This window comes from Lynx canadensis, chromosome E1, assembly GCF_007474595.2.
Source record: "Lynx canadensis isolate LIC74 chromosome E1, mLynCan4.pri.v2, whole genome shotgun sequence".
NCBI classification, from domain to species: domain Eukaryota; kingdom Metazoa; phylum Chordata; class Mammalia; order Carnivora; family Felidae; genus Lynx; species Lynx canadensis.
Genome location: NC_044316.2, coordinates 40,942,325 through 40,951,983, shown reverse-complemented (window position 1 = coordinate 40,951,983; position 9,659 = coordinate 40,942,325). Strand labels below are relative to the sequence as shown.

Here is a 9,659-nt window from a genome sequence, read left to right as displayed (position 1 = left end):
TTGCTCCTGAGCCGAAATCGGACACTCAACCGACTGAGCCACGCAGGCGCCCCTCCAGCGGGTTCTTTTTTGTCCCCTCAGCTCAGCTTTCACAACTACTTGAAGAGACCCGGTCGGAGAGACATGCCATTTTGTTTTGTCTGACTTCCCCTCCCCTCCCCTCCGCTCTCAATTCTTCTCCCCTCTCCTTTTTCTCCAGTTACACACAAAAGCTTTTGCTTCTGTGACTCCCATCAGAACCCGGTCCGTCTGTCTGACTTGGCAGTGGGCAAGGGAGATTGTTTTTTCTAGCAACGGCTGGCCACGTTAGGGTCACATATACCCTGTTTTAAAAATGACTCCGGGGGCGTCTGGGTGGCTCGGTCAGCTGAGCGTCCGACTCCTGATTTCAGCTTCAGATCGTGATCTCACGGTTCATGGGTTTGAACCCCATGGCGGTCTTTGCGCTGACAGCGCACAGCCTGCTCGGACTTCTTTCTCTCTTCTTTCTCTGCCCCCCCCCCCCCATTCTCTCTCTCTCTCTCTCTCACGCGCGCGCGCACACACACACACACACACACACACACACACACACAAATAAGTAAATAAACTTAAAAAAAAAAATACAAAAGACCCGAGGTGGGACATTTTAGCCGCAGTCTCGCTGCTCAAAGCGAGGTCTCCAGATCAGCAGCATTAGGGTCCCGTGAGCATGCTGGAAACGCAGGACCACGGGCTTCTTTTTTTTTTTTAATTTTTTTTTCAACGTTTATTTATTTTTGGGACAGAGAGAGACAGAGCATGAACGGGGGAGGGGCAGAGAGAGAGGGAGACACAGAATCGGAAACGGGCTCCAGGCTCTGAGCCATCAGCCCAGAGCCCGACGGGGGGCTCGAACTCCCGGACTGTGAGATCGTGACCTGGCTGAAGTCGGACGCTTAACCGACTGCGCCACCCAGGCGCCTCCCTGGACCACGGGCTTCTTAACAAGACTCTCCTGGCGTGTGTGTGCGCGCGCGCGTGTGTGTGCGTGTGTGTGTGTGCGCGCGCGCGCGCGTACGGGACCGTATGAGAAGTGCTCAGCGACGGCACTTGATGACTGAGGGAGAGAGACCGGCAGAAGCAGCAGGTATATTCCTCAGGATCTCCACTCTCACTACCGATATACGCAAACCAATTTCTCTCCACCCTTTCTCTCACCCTGACCTTCTGAGTCCCTGAGGAGAGTCTGCAAACGGTTTCTAGAACCTTCTGGTGCCGAGACAGAGAAAAGGAGCCCATGACACACGAGCTAACTTTTTGGTGTTTCTTTTGTTTGAATTGTAAGTGACCGGAAGGCTCCAGGAACTGTGGATGGGATAATAAAAAAGCACAGAAGATACTGAAGGTCATTAATTAGATTCACTTTCATGTTCCTTGAGAGACAGGAGCCAAGAGGTGTGGGATTGTTCACGCTGCATTTCTTTGACGGGGCCGGGCGGTGTTACCCCAAGCCAGCCTGAAAACCCTGGATAGTTACACGTGATCAAGGCAGTTGCAAGGGCCAGCAGAGTACCTGCACCCCCCCCCCCCAACCTCCCGCCCCGACTGCGTTCGGGATCCCGGGGCTAGAAAGAATATCAGGGTTTGTGTGCTGGACAGCAAGTTTCATGCCCAGCTAGACTGGATCCATAAAACTAGTTAGACTCCCCCAAGAACCGGGCTTCAAAACTTGCCTGCCATCCTTGGGCACCCACCTTGGGCACCCACCGTGGGCCGGGTCGGCAAATCCCCACATTGTCCTTTTGGTCTTCCAACAATCCCAAAGAGAAGGTGTTACTTATCGTATTTTACATCCAAAGAGATCCAGGCTGCCCAGGCCCCACCTCCCAACATCCTCAGCTGTCTTGCTCTGCTTCCTCCCACAGAATTAAGGGGACCCTTCCTCTTGGCTGGTTGGTTTTGCGTCTTTGCGATTGACGGGTCCTCTCGTTCCCATCCACTTTCTGAGGAAAGTGGATCAATCAGCGTTCACGACCCCCACTTAACAGATGAGAAAAGCACACTTTCAGAAAGAGATTTCAAGCTAACCGGACTTGGGAGACAGACTCAGATGTGCGGGGGGCGGATTCAAGGAGCCGGACACCTGGCTGCTGAGGGCAGAACGTTGGGTGCCTGGCCAGGTGTTTAAGATCCAAAGTGGGTTGCCAGGCAGCCGGCTCCTTTACCTGCACTGCACCGCCTCTAGGGCTGAGTCATCATCTCAGCCGATGAACCGATTTTCTTTGTCTCTTTGGGGGCAGCAGGGGGAAGCAGGGAGCAGCTAAGGGACGGACCCCCCCCCCCCCACACACACACACCCACACCCCGCCGGCCCCTGTGCGTCAGGACCTCCCAGCACCTTGGGAGTCATCCATCCTGTGCTTAACTTTGGTGACAAGAAAACCAAGGTCCTGAGACCGGAAGGCTCAAGGTCATCCAGGTGTCAGACACAAGAGGGTGTGTAAGCCCAGGCTTCCTGTTGAGACCCCCCTCAGAGGGTAACACTCCATGCTGGGGACCGATTTCATCCATCCCTTGTATTTTGACAAGCACAATTTCTTTCTTTCTTTCTTTCTTTCTTTCTTTCTTTCTTTCTTTCTTCTTTCTTTCTTTCCCTTAAGTTTATTTATTTCGAGAGGGAGGGAGGGGAGGGAGGGAGAGAGAGAAAGTGTGGGAGGGCCGGGGGGGGGAGCGGGGGGGGGGAAGAGAATCCCAAGCAGACTCCGTGCTGTCAGCACAGAGCCCCACGCCAGGGCTCGATCCCACAAACCGTGAGATGCTGACCTGAGCTGCACTCAAGAGCCCGGCACCTAAACAACTGAACCACCCAGGCGCCCCGGCAGGTCCAAGGTTTTGATAAGTCTAAGATCACAAAACAGAACTGGGTAAAAATTTCCACAACTAATGGAAAAACTGGACTCAAGTAGAATAAATATTAATTACATGAGACTGAATGAGTTGAGGAGGAGGATCATTTTTATGACTTCATTGCTTGTTCTTTTTTTTTTTTTTTTTTTTTTTTAAATTTTTTTTCAACGTTTTTATTTATTTTTGGAACAGAGAGAGACAGAGCATGAACGGGGGAGGGGCAGAGAGAGAGGGAGACACAGAATCGGAAACAGGATCCAGGCTCCGGGCCATCAGCCCAGAGCCTGACGTGGGGCTCGAACTCCCAGACCGTGAGATCGTGACCTGGCTGAAGTCGGACGCTTAACCGACTGCGCCACCCAGGCGCCCCTCATTGCTTGTTCTTTAATGTTTTGTGTTTCCAGATTTTTTTTGAAACCTTTTTTTATCTTTTCTCTTAAGCTATCTATCGACAATTTGGCAAATTATACCTTTGTAAACAAAGATGAAACATTTACTTTTTCTCCCTACATGATCCCTCCAGAATTCGGAAAGTTTTCAGCATTCTTCTTTCTTTTCTCTTCTAATTTTTAAAATATTTACTTATTTGTTTATTTTGAGAGAGAAAGAGAGAGAGAGAGAGAGAGAGAGAGAGAGAGAGAGAGAGAGAGAGAGAGAGAGTGAGTCGGGGAGGGGCAGAGAAAGAGGAGAATGAGAAACCCAGGCAGGCTCCGCGCTGTCAGCCCAAAGCCCGAGGTGGGGCTCAAACTCACCAACCGAGGGTTCATGACCTAGCCGAGACCAGGAGTTGGATGCTTAACTGACTGAGCCACCCAGGCGCCCCTAGATTCATTCAGTTGTTCTAATCATGAGTCCTCTTGAGCGCTGGCAGAGATTTTAATCCTGATCTGCCCTAAAACATAAAAAGTCCTGGTGATGACAGGTGGAGGGAAACTGCAGGAACCACGCGTTTAAGGAAGAAACCCTGGAAACGTCCGCCAACACAAAGGTATTTAAGGAAGAGTGTACAGTGTGCGTGCTCAACAAACGTACTTAATTAACATGGATGGAAAACCCGGGAGACACAAGTGAGCAGGAACTCTCCGTTTCCACTTTGGTCACGAGCCACAGCCACTTGTAAATGTATAGGCCTGTCTCTAGTTGTGGCAGCGGACTGTCAAGAAGCCTGAAGGGAGGCATCTCCGTGACAAGACACAAAGGTGTTTTATATCAGGGGTTGGCAGACTACAGCCCGCACCCACATTTGGCCCGGTCCACTCTTGGAAGGTGTGCGTCAACAACGGACACTTTTAAGGGGTTGTAAAAGAAAGAGATGTCACAGACCTTCCGGGGCCGTGAAGCCTAGGCTTTTCACTACGTGGCGACGTCCGTCTCGTACCACGAACGATGAGGAGGTTACGAAAACGTCTTACCGGGGCAGAAGGTAAAAAGAAGCGCGGTTCAGGAGATACGCCACGTGGGGGGTATGGGCTTCCCGCGATGGACCTCGTAGCAGCCTTCCATCGAAGAAAGAACTACCTTTAAAGACGTCAGCTGTTAAGTTTCCACACGCCCTACACAGAAGCACGAAAAACAGAGTAGCAGAGATAGACGTGTGGATCTTGTCACGGGAGTGAGCACCCCTCCCCCGTACTGCGTGGAACCAAGAAGCAACCACTAAAAATACACGCGCGTCTTCTCCCAAGCTACTTACCATGGGTAGCAGAAAAGTTTCCGCAGAAGGTGAAACACCAATCATCGCAGCCTACAGGCAGAAAGCCTTCCAGAAAAAGACACAACGCAAGCAAGTACTTACAGGGATAAACATGAGAAAGACACAGAACCTGACTTTAGGTACCATAGACGTTGTCCCCCGAGCGGGGGTGCACCGTTCCTGGAAGTACTGCAATACCAGGTCGATGCGTGGAGTGGACGGAGCAAGCTCCTATTCCATCTCCCAGCTCCAAAAATCCATTTAATATATTGTCCTCGGATAGAGGACGTATCAGATATTAAACTGATAAGAACAGATACTACACTTGATCTTAGCCAAAAGGCCGAGAAGCGATGCCGGCCACGTCCGCCTCCCCGCCACCGCCCTGCCGCCATCCACATTGCACTCACGGTGAGCCAGGTCACCCTCCTTCGAGGTCTCCCTTCCCTCGCTTCTCGGACTTTGGTATGGGAGCCACACTAGGCAGTAGGCTCCTGTGCAGATTTTTAAATCCTCTACCTTTTAAAAGAGAAACTGTGTTCCTGTCGACGCTTCGTCGCTCTCACCCAACGCCGTTCCTAATTTGAATTCCCCGCCTTTTCCCGCCCGCGGAGGCGTGGCTAAAGCGGGCCCACTGGACCCCGGGATCGCTTCCGCGCGCCGAGAGTCGAAGCCGCGCCGGGCGGTCGGTCTCCGCTTTTGTACATAACGGAGACTAGAGACGGGACCAGAGAGGATCGGGGGTGCCGTCAAGAGGGGCCTGTGGAAGGGACCTCTTGGCGGAGGGTCTTCTTGAGGAAAGGCAAAGTCGCAAGACCCTTTCCCTAGAAACTCCGAGACCTTACCGTACCGTATTAAATTGGTCGCACGCCGGCGCAAAGACGACCTTGGTATCTGTCGGTCGAGCAGCTCCTTCTGAGTCAGGGGAGCGGCAGGTCTGCGGGACGGGCTTCCCGGAGCCGGTGGTAGCCTCCCTGCAAGGCGGAAGGCAGGTGGTAGAAAGTGTAGGGCAGGGAGGAGGCCTGCCACATCTCGGGAGGCGGGGCTGGGCCGCTGGAGGGATTCCCCCTCCCCCCCCCCCATCCCTCCCAGCTCCAGCCCTTGCGTCTATTCCTGCTTCTTTCTGTGAATGAATCCTATCAATAGCTTTTTTAGCCCCTAGCTACTGGACAGTGCTCAGCACACATGTGGCACCAGAGAAATATTTGTTGAAAAAAAGAAATTTCGGGCGCCTGGGTGGCTCGGTGGGTTAAGGGTCCGACTCTTGACTTTGGCTCAGGTCGTGACCTCACGATTTGTGAGATGGAGCCCTGCATCGGGTTCTTCGCTGACAGCACAGAGCCTGCTTGGGATTCTCTCTCTCTCTGTCTCTCTCTCTCTCTCCCCCCCCTCTTTCTCAAAATAAATAAATAAACTTAAATAGAAACTAAGAAAAAAAAGAAATTTGGTGAATGAATGAATGAAGTGCACATGAAACGATACATAATGGGCTTCGCTTGCACCTGACCTGACGACATAGGACTCTTTGCGCCTCCTACTCCCGGATCTGTGTTCAGATATGCGTGTATCAGACCATCCTTTTTTTTTTTTTTTTAATTTTTTTTAACGTTTATTTATTTTTGAGAGACAGAGAATGAACAGGGGACGGGCAGAGGGAGACGGGGAGACGGAGACACAGAATCTGAAGCAGGCTCCTGACTGTGAGAGTCAGCACAGAGCCCGAGGCGGGGCTTGAACCCGGGAACCGCGAGTTCAGGACCTGAGCCCAAGTTGGACACTCAAGCGACTGAGCCATCCGGGGGCCCCTGTATCAGACAGACCATCTTATACTCGCTCATTGGGTTTTGCTGAGAGGGGGGTTGCCAACATCTGAACGCCCCAAGCAATTGTTCATCTCTCTTTGGCTTTCCTGTTCTGCCTGGTATTCTGGCCATCCGGGCAAGGGTCTCAGTCCCCGTCTGCAGCTGGATGCACCCCCCAGGGCAGGAGCGGGGTCTGTCCGGTCTCTGCTTCCAGCACCTGCCCAGGTGTGTCACATCACGTTACAGGAGATTAAGGACAAATCACTTAACAATGAATATTGGTGCAATCCCTGTCAAAATAACGCCAGCATTCTTCAATAGAGCTAGAAGAGACAATCCCAAAGTTTGTATGGAACCAGAAAAGACCCCAAATAGCCAATGCAATCTTGAAAAAGACAACTGAAGCTGAGGCATCACACTCCCAGACTTCAAGATGTGTTGCAAAGCTGTAATCATCTGGACAGTATGGTACTCTTGCAAAAACAGACACTGAGATCAATGGCACGGAATAGAGAACCCAGAAATGGATCCGCAAACATATGGCCAACTAATCTTTGACAAAGCAGGAAAGAGTATCCAATGGAATAAAGACAGTCTCTTCAGCAGACAGTGCTGGGAAGACTGGACAGCAACATGCAGAAAAAATGGACTTGGACCACTTTCTTATACCACACACAAAAATAAACTCGAAATGGACGAAACACCTTAATGTCAGATAGAAAACCATCAGAATCTTAGAGGAGAAAAAGGCAAAAACCTCTTTGACTTCGGCTGTAGCACTTCTTACTCAACAGGTCCCCGGAGGCAAGGGAAACAAAAGCAAAATGAACTACTGGGACCTTCTGTACTGCAAAGGAAACAATCAGCAAAACTGAAAGCAACTGATTGAATGGGAGAAGATATGTCCAAATGACATATCAGATAAAGGGTTCGTCTCCAAAATCTATAAAGAACTTATCAAACTCCACACCCAAAAACAAATAATCCAGTGAAGATACGGGCAAAAGACATGAATAGACACTTCTCCAAAGAAGACATCCAGATGGCCAATCGACACGTGAAAAAATGCCCAACAACATTCATCGTCAGGGAAATACAAATCAAAACCACCGTGAGTTACCACCTCACACCTGTCAGAATGGCTAACGTTAATAACTCAGACGACGATAGATGTCGGCGAGGATGTGGAGAAAGAGTATCTCTTTCGCACTGCTACTGGGAACGCAAACTGGTGCAGCCACTCTGGAAAACAGAATGGAGTTTCCTCAAAAATATTAACGATAGAAATACCCTATGACCCTACGACCCAACAGTTGCACTACTAGGTATTTACCCAAGGGATGCAGGTGTGTTGTTTCGAAGGGGCACGTGCACCCCAATGTTTATAGCAACGCGATCGACAACAGCCGAAGTATGGAAAGAGCCCAAATGTCCATCAATGGATGATGGATAAAGACGATGTGGTATATATATATATATATATATATATATATATATATATATGACATATATATGTATATATGTATATGTACACACATATGTACATATATGTGGTATATATATATGACATATATATGTATATATGTATATGTACATATATATGTATGTATGTACATATACATATACATATATATGTACATATACATATATATATATATACAATAGAGTATTACTCGGCAATTAAAAAGAATGAAATCTTGTCATTTGCAAGTATGTGGATAGAACTAGAGGGTATTATGCTAAGCAAAATTAGTCTGTCAAGGAAAGACAAATATCGTATGACTTCACTCATATGAGGACTTTAAGATACAAACCACATGAGCATAATGGAAGGGAAGCAAAAATAATATAAAAACAGGGTGGGGGACAAAGCATAAGAGACTCATAAATATGGAGAACAAACAGAGGGTTACTGGAGGGGTTGTGGGGAGGGATGGGCTAATGTGTAAGGGGCATTAAGGAATCTACTCGTGAAATCATTTTGCAGTACATGCTACTAACTTGGATGTAAGTTAAACAATGAATAATTAAATGAAATTAAATTAAAATTAATTTAATTAAAAATAAAATAAAATAAATACATGCAACCCAGACCACAGAAAAAGTACTTTTTTTCTAAAATATAAAGAGCTCCTGCAAATAATTATAACAGACAAACCATATAGTTTTAAAAAAAAGGGCAAAGGCCAGGTGCAGACAATCCACAGAAAACAAAAAGTGGTTCTTTGGGGGTTTTTTTGTTTGTTTGTTTTTTGTTTTTTTTAGTTTATTTATTTTGACAGAGTGAGAGCACATGAGCAGGATCAGTGGGGGAGGGGCAAAGAGAGGGAGAGGGAGAGAATCCCAAGCAGCCTCTGCACTGTCAGTGTGGAGCCTGATTAGGGGCTTGGAACTAAGAAACTGTGAGATCACGACCTGAGCTGAAATCAAGAGTCAGACGCTTAACCAACTGAGTTTCCCAGGTGCCCCTTAATATATTTTATTTTAAGTAATCTCTATACCCAAGAGGGGCTTGAACTTTAGACCCCAAGTACCCCTGTCTATATTGGCTTAAATCCTGTTAATTGTTTTTGAGGTTTTATCTATCTGTAAATTAGACTTGATCCTGAATTCCTCTAGTTTCCTCAAATATCTGGCTATGACTCACCAAATTTACATTTCCAATTTCCTCCTGCCCTTCTGATTTGGAATCGCTAAGAACAAAGACTATTTTGAGTCTCCTTGGATGGGAGTATATAGCAGGTCTTTGTCACAACCCAGATGGCAGCCAAATATCAGGGACTTAAAACCTGAATCTCTGTCTCACAGCTGAAGAAGGTTACATCTGAGATCTGGTCCTGTACAAAAGTTGGAGATCTCCAAATCAAATTAGGAAGAGAAGTAGCTGACATCAAGGTAGACTACTTTCTTCCAAGTGCTAGATCAACACTTCATACTTTAACTAAACATGAATCTCTTCTTCCCTCTCTGCTTTACTCTGGCACTGGCCTGGGAAGATAACACCATCATCCACTATCTCCCAGGCCACTGCTAAGACGAATAACCTCTGGAATTTACAACTTTTCATTTCAGGCTAGGAGAAAACCTAACTGTCCCCTTGCTTGGATTAGCAAATGAAACAATCTCTGTGAATGAATCCGTTAACAGTACCACCTTCATGGAAATGGTTTGTGCCCAATAAGGTGTTTTGTTTTGTTTTGTTTTCCTGCAGTGGTTATCATTCTCCTTGGGTGTATGAATGCCTAGATGCTTGGCACATAGCTGGGCCATGCCTCTTAGGTTTTCTATCTGTGTCC

At 48.0% G+C, this 9,659-nt stretch overlaps 1 non-coding gene across 1 annotated transcript; it reads right to left on the bottom strand.

The window, feature by feature from the left end:
* Positions 1-4,725: 4,725 nt before the first annotated feature.
* LOC115501921 lies at positions 4,726-4,916 on the bottom strand. Its single transcript, XR_003964971.1, has one exon. It is a non-coding gene; the product is annotated as a U2 spliceosomal RNA (small nuclear RNA).
* Positions 4,917-9,659: the final 4,743 nt, after the last annotated feature.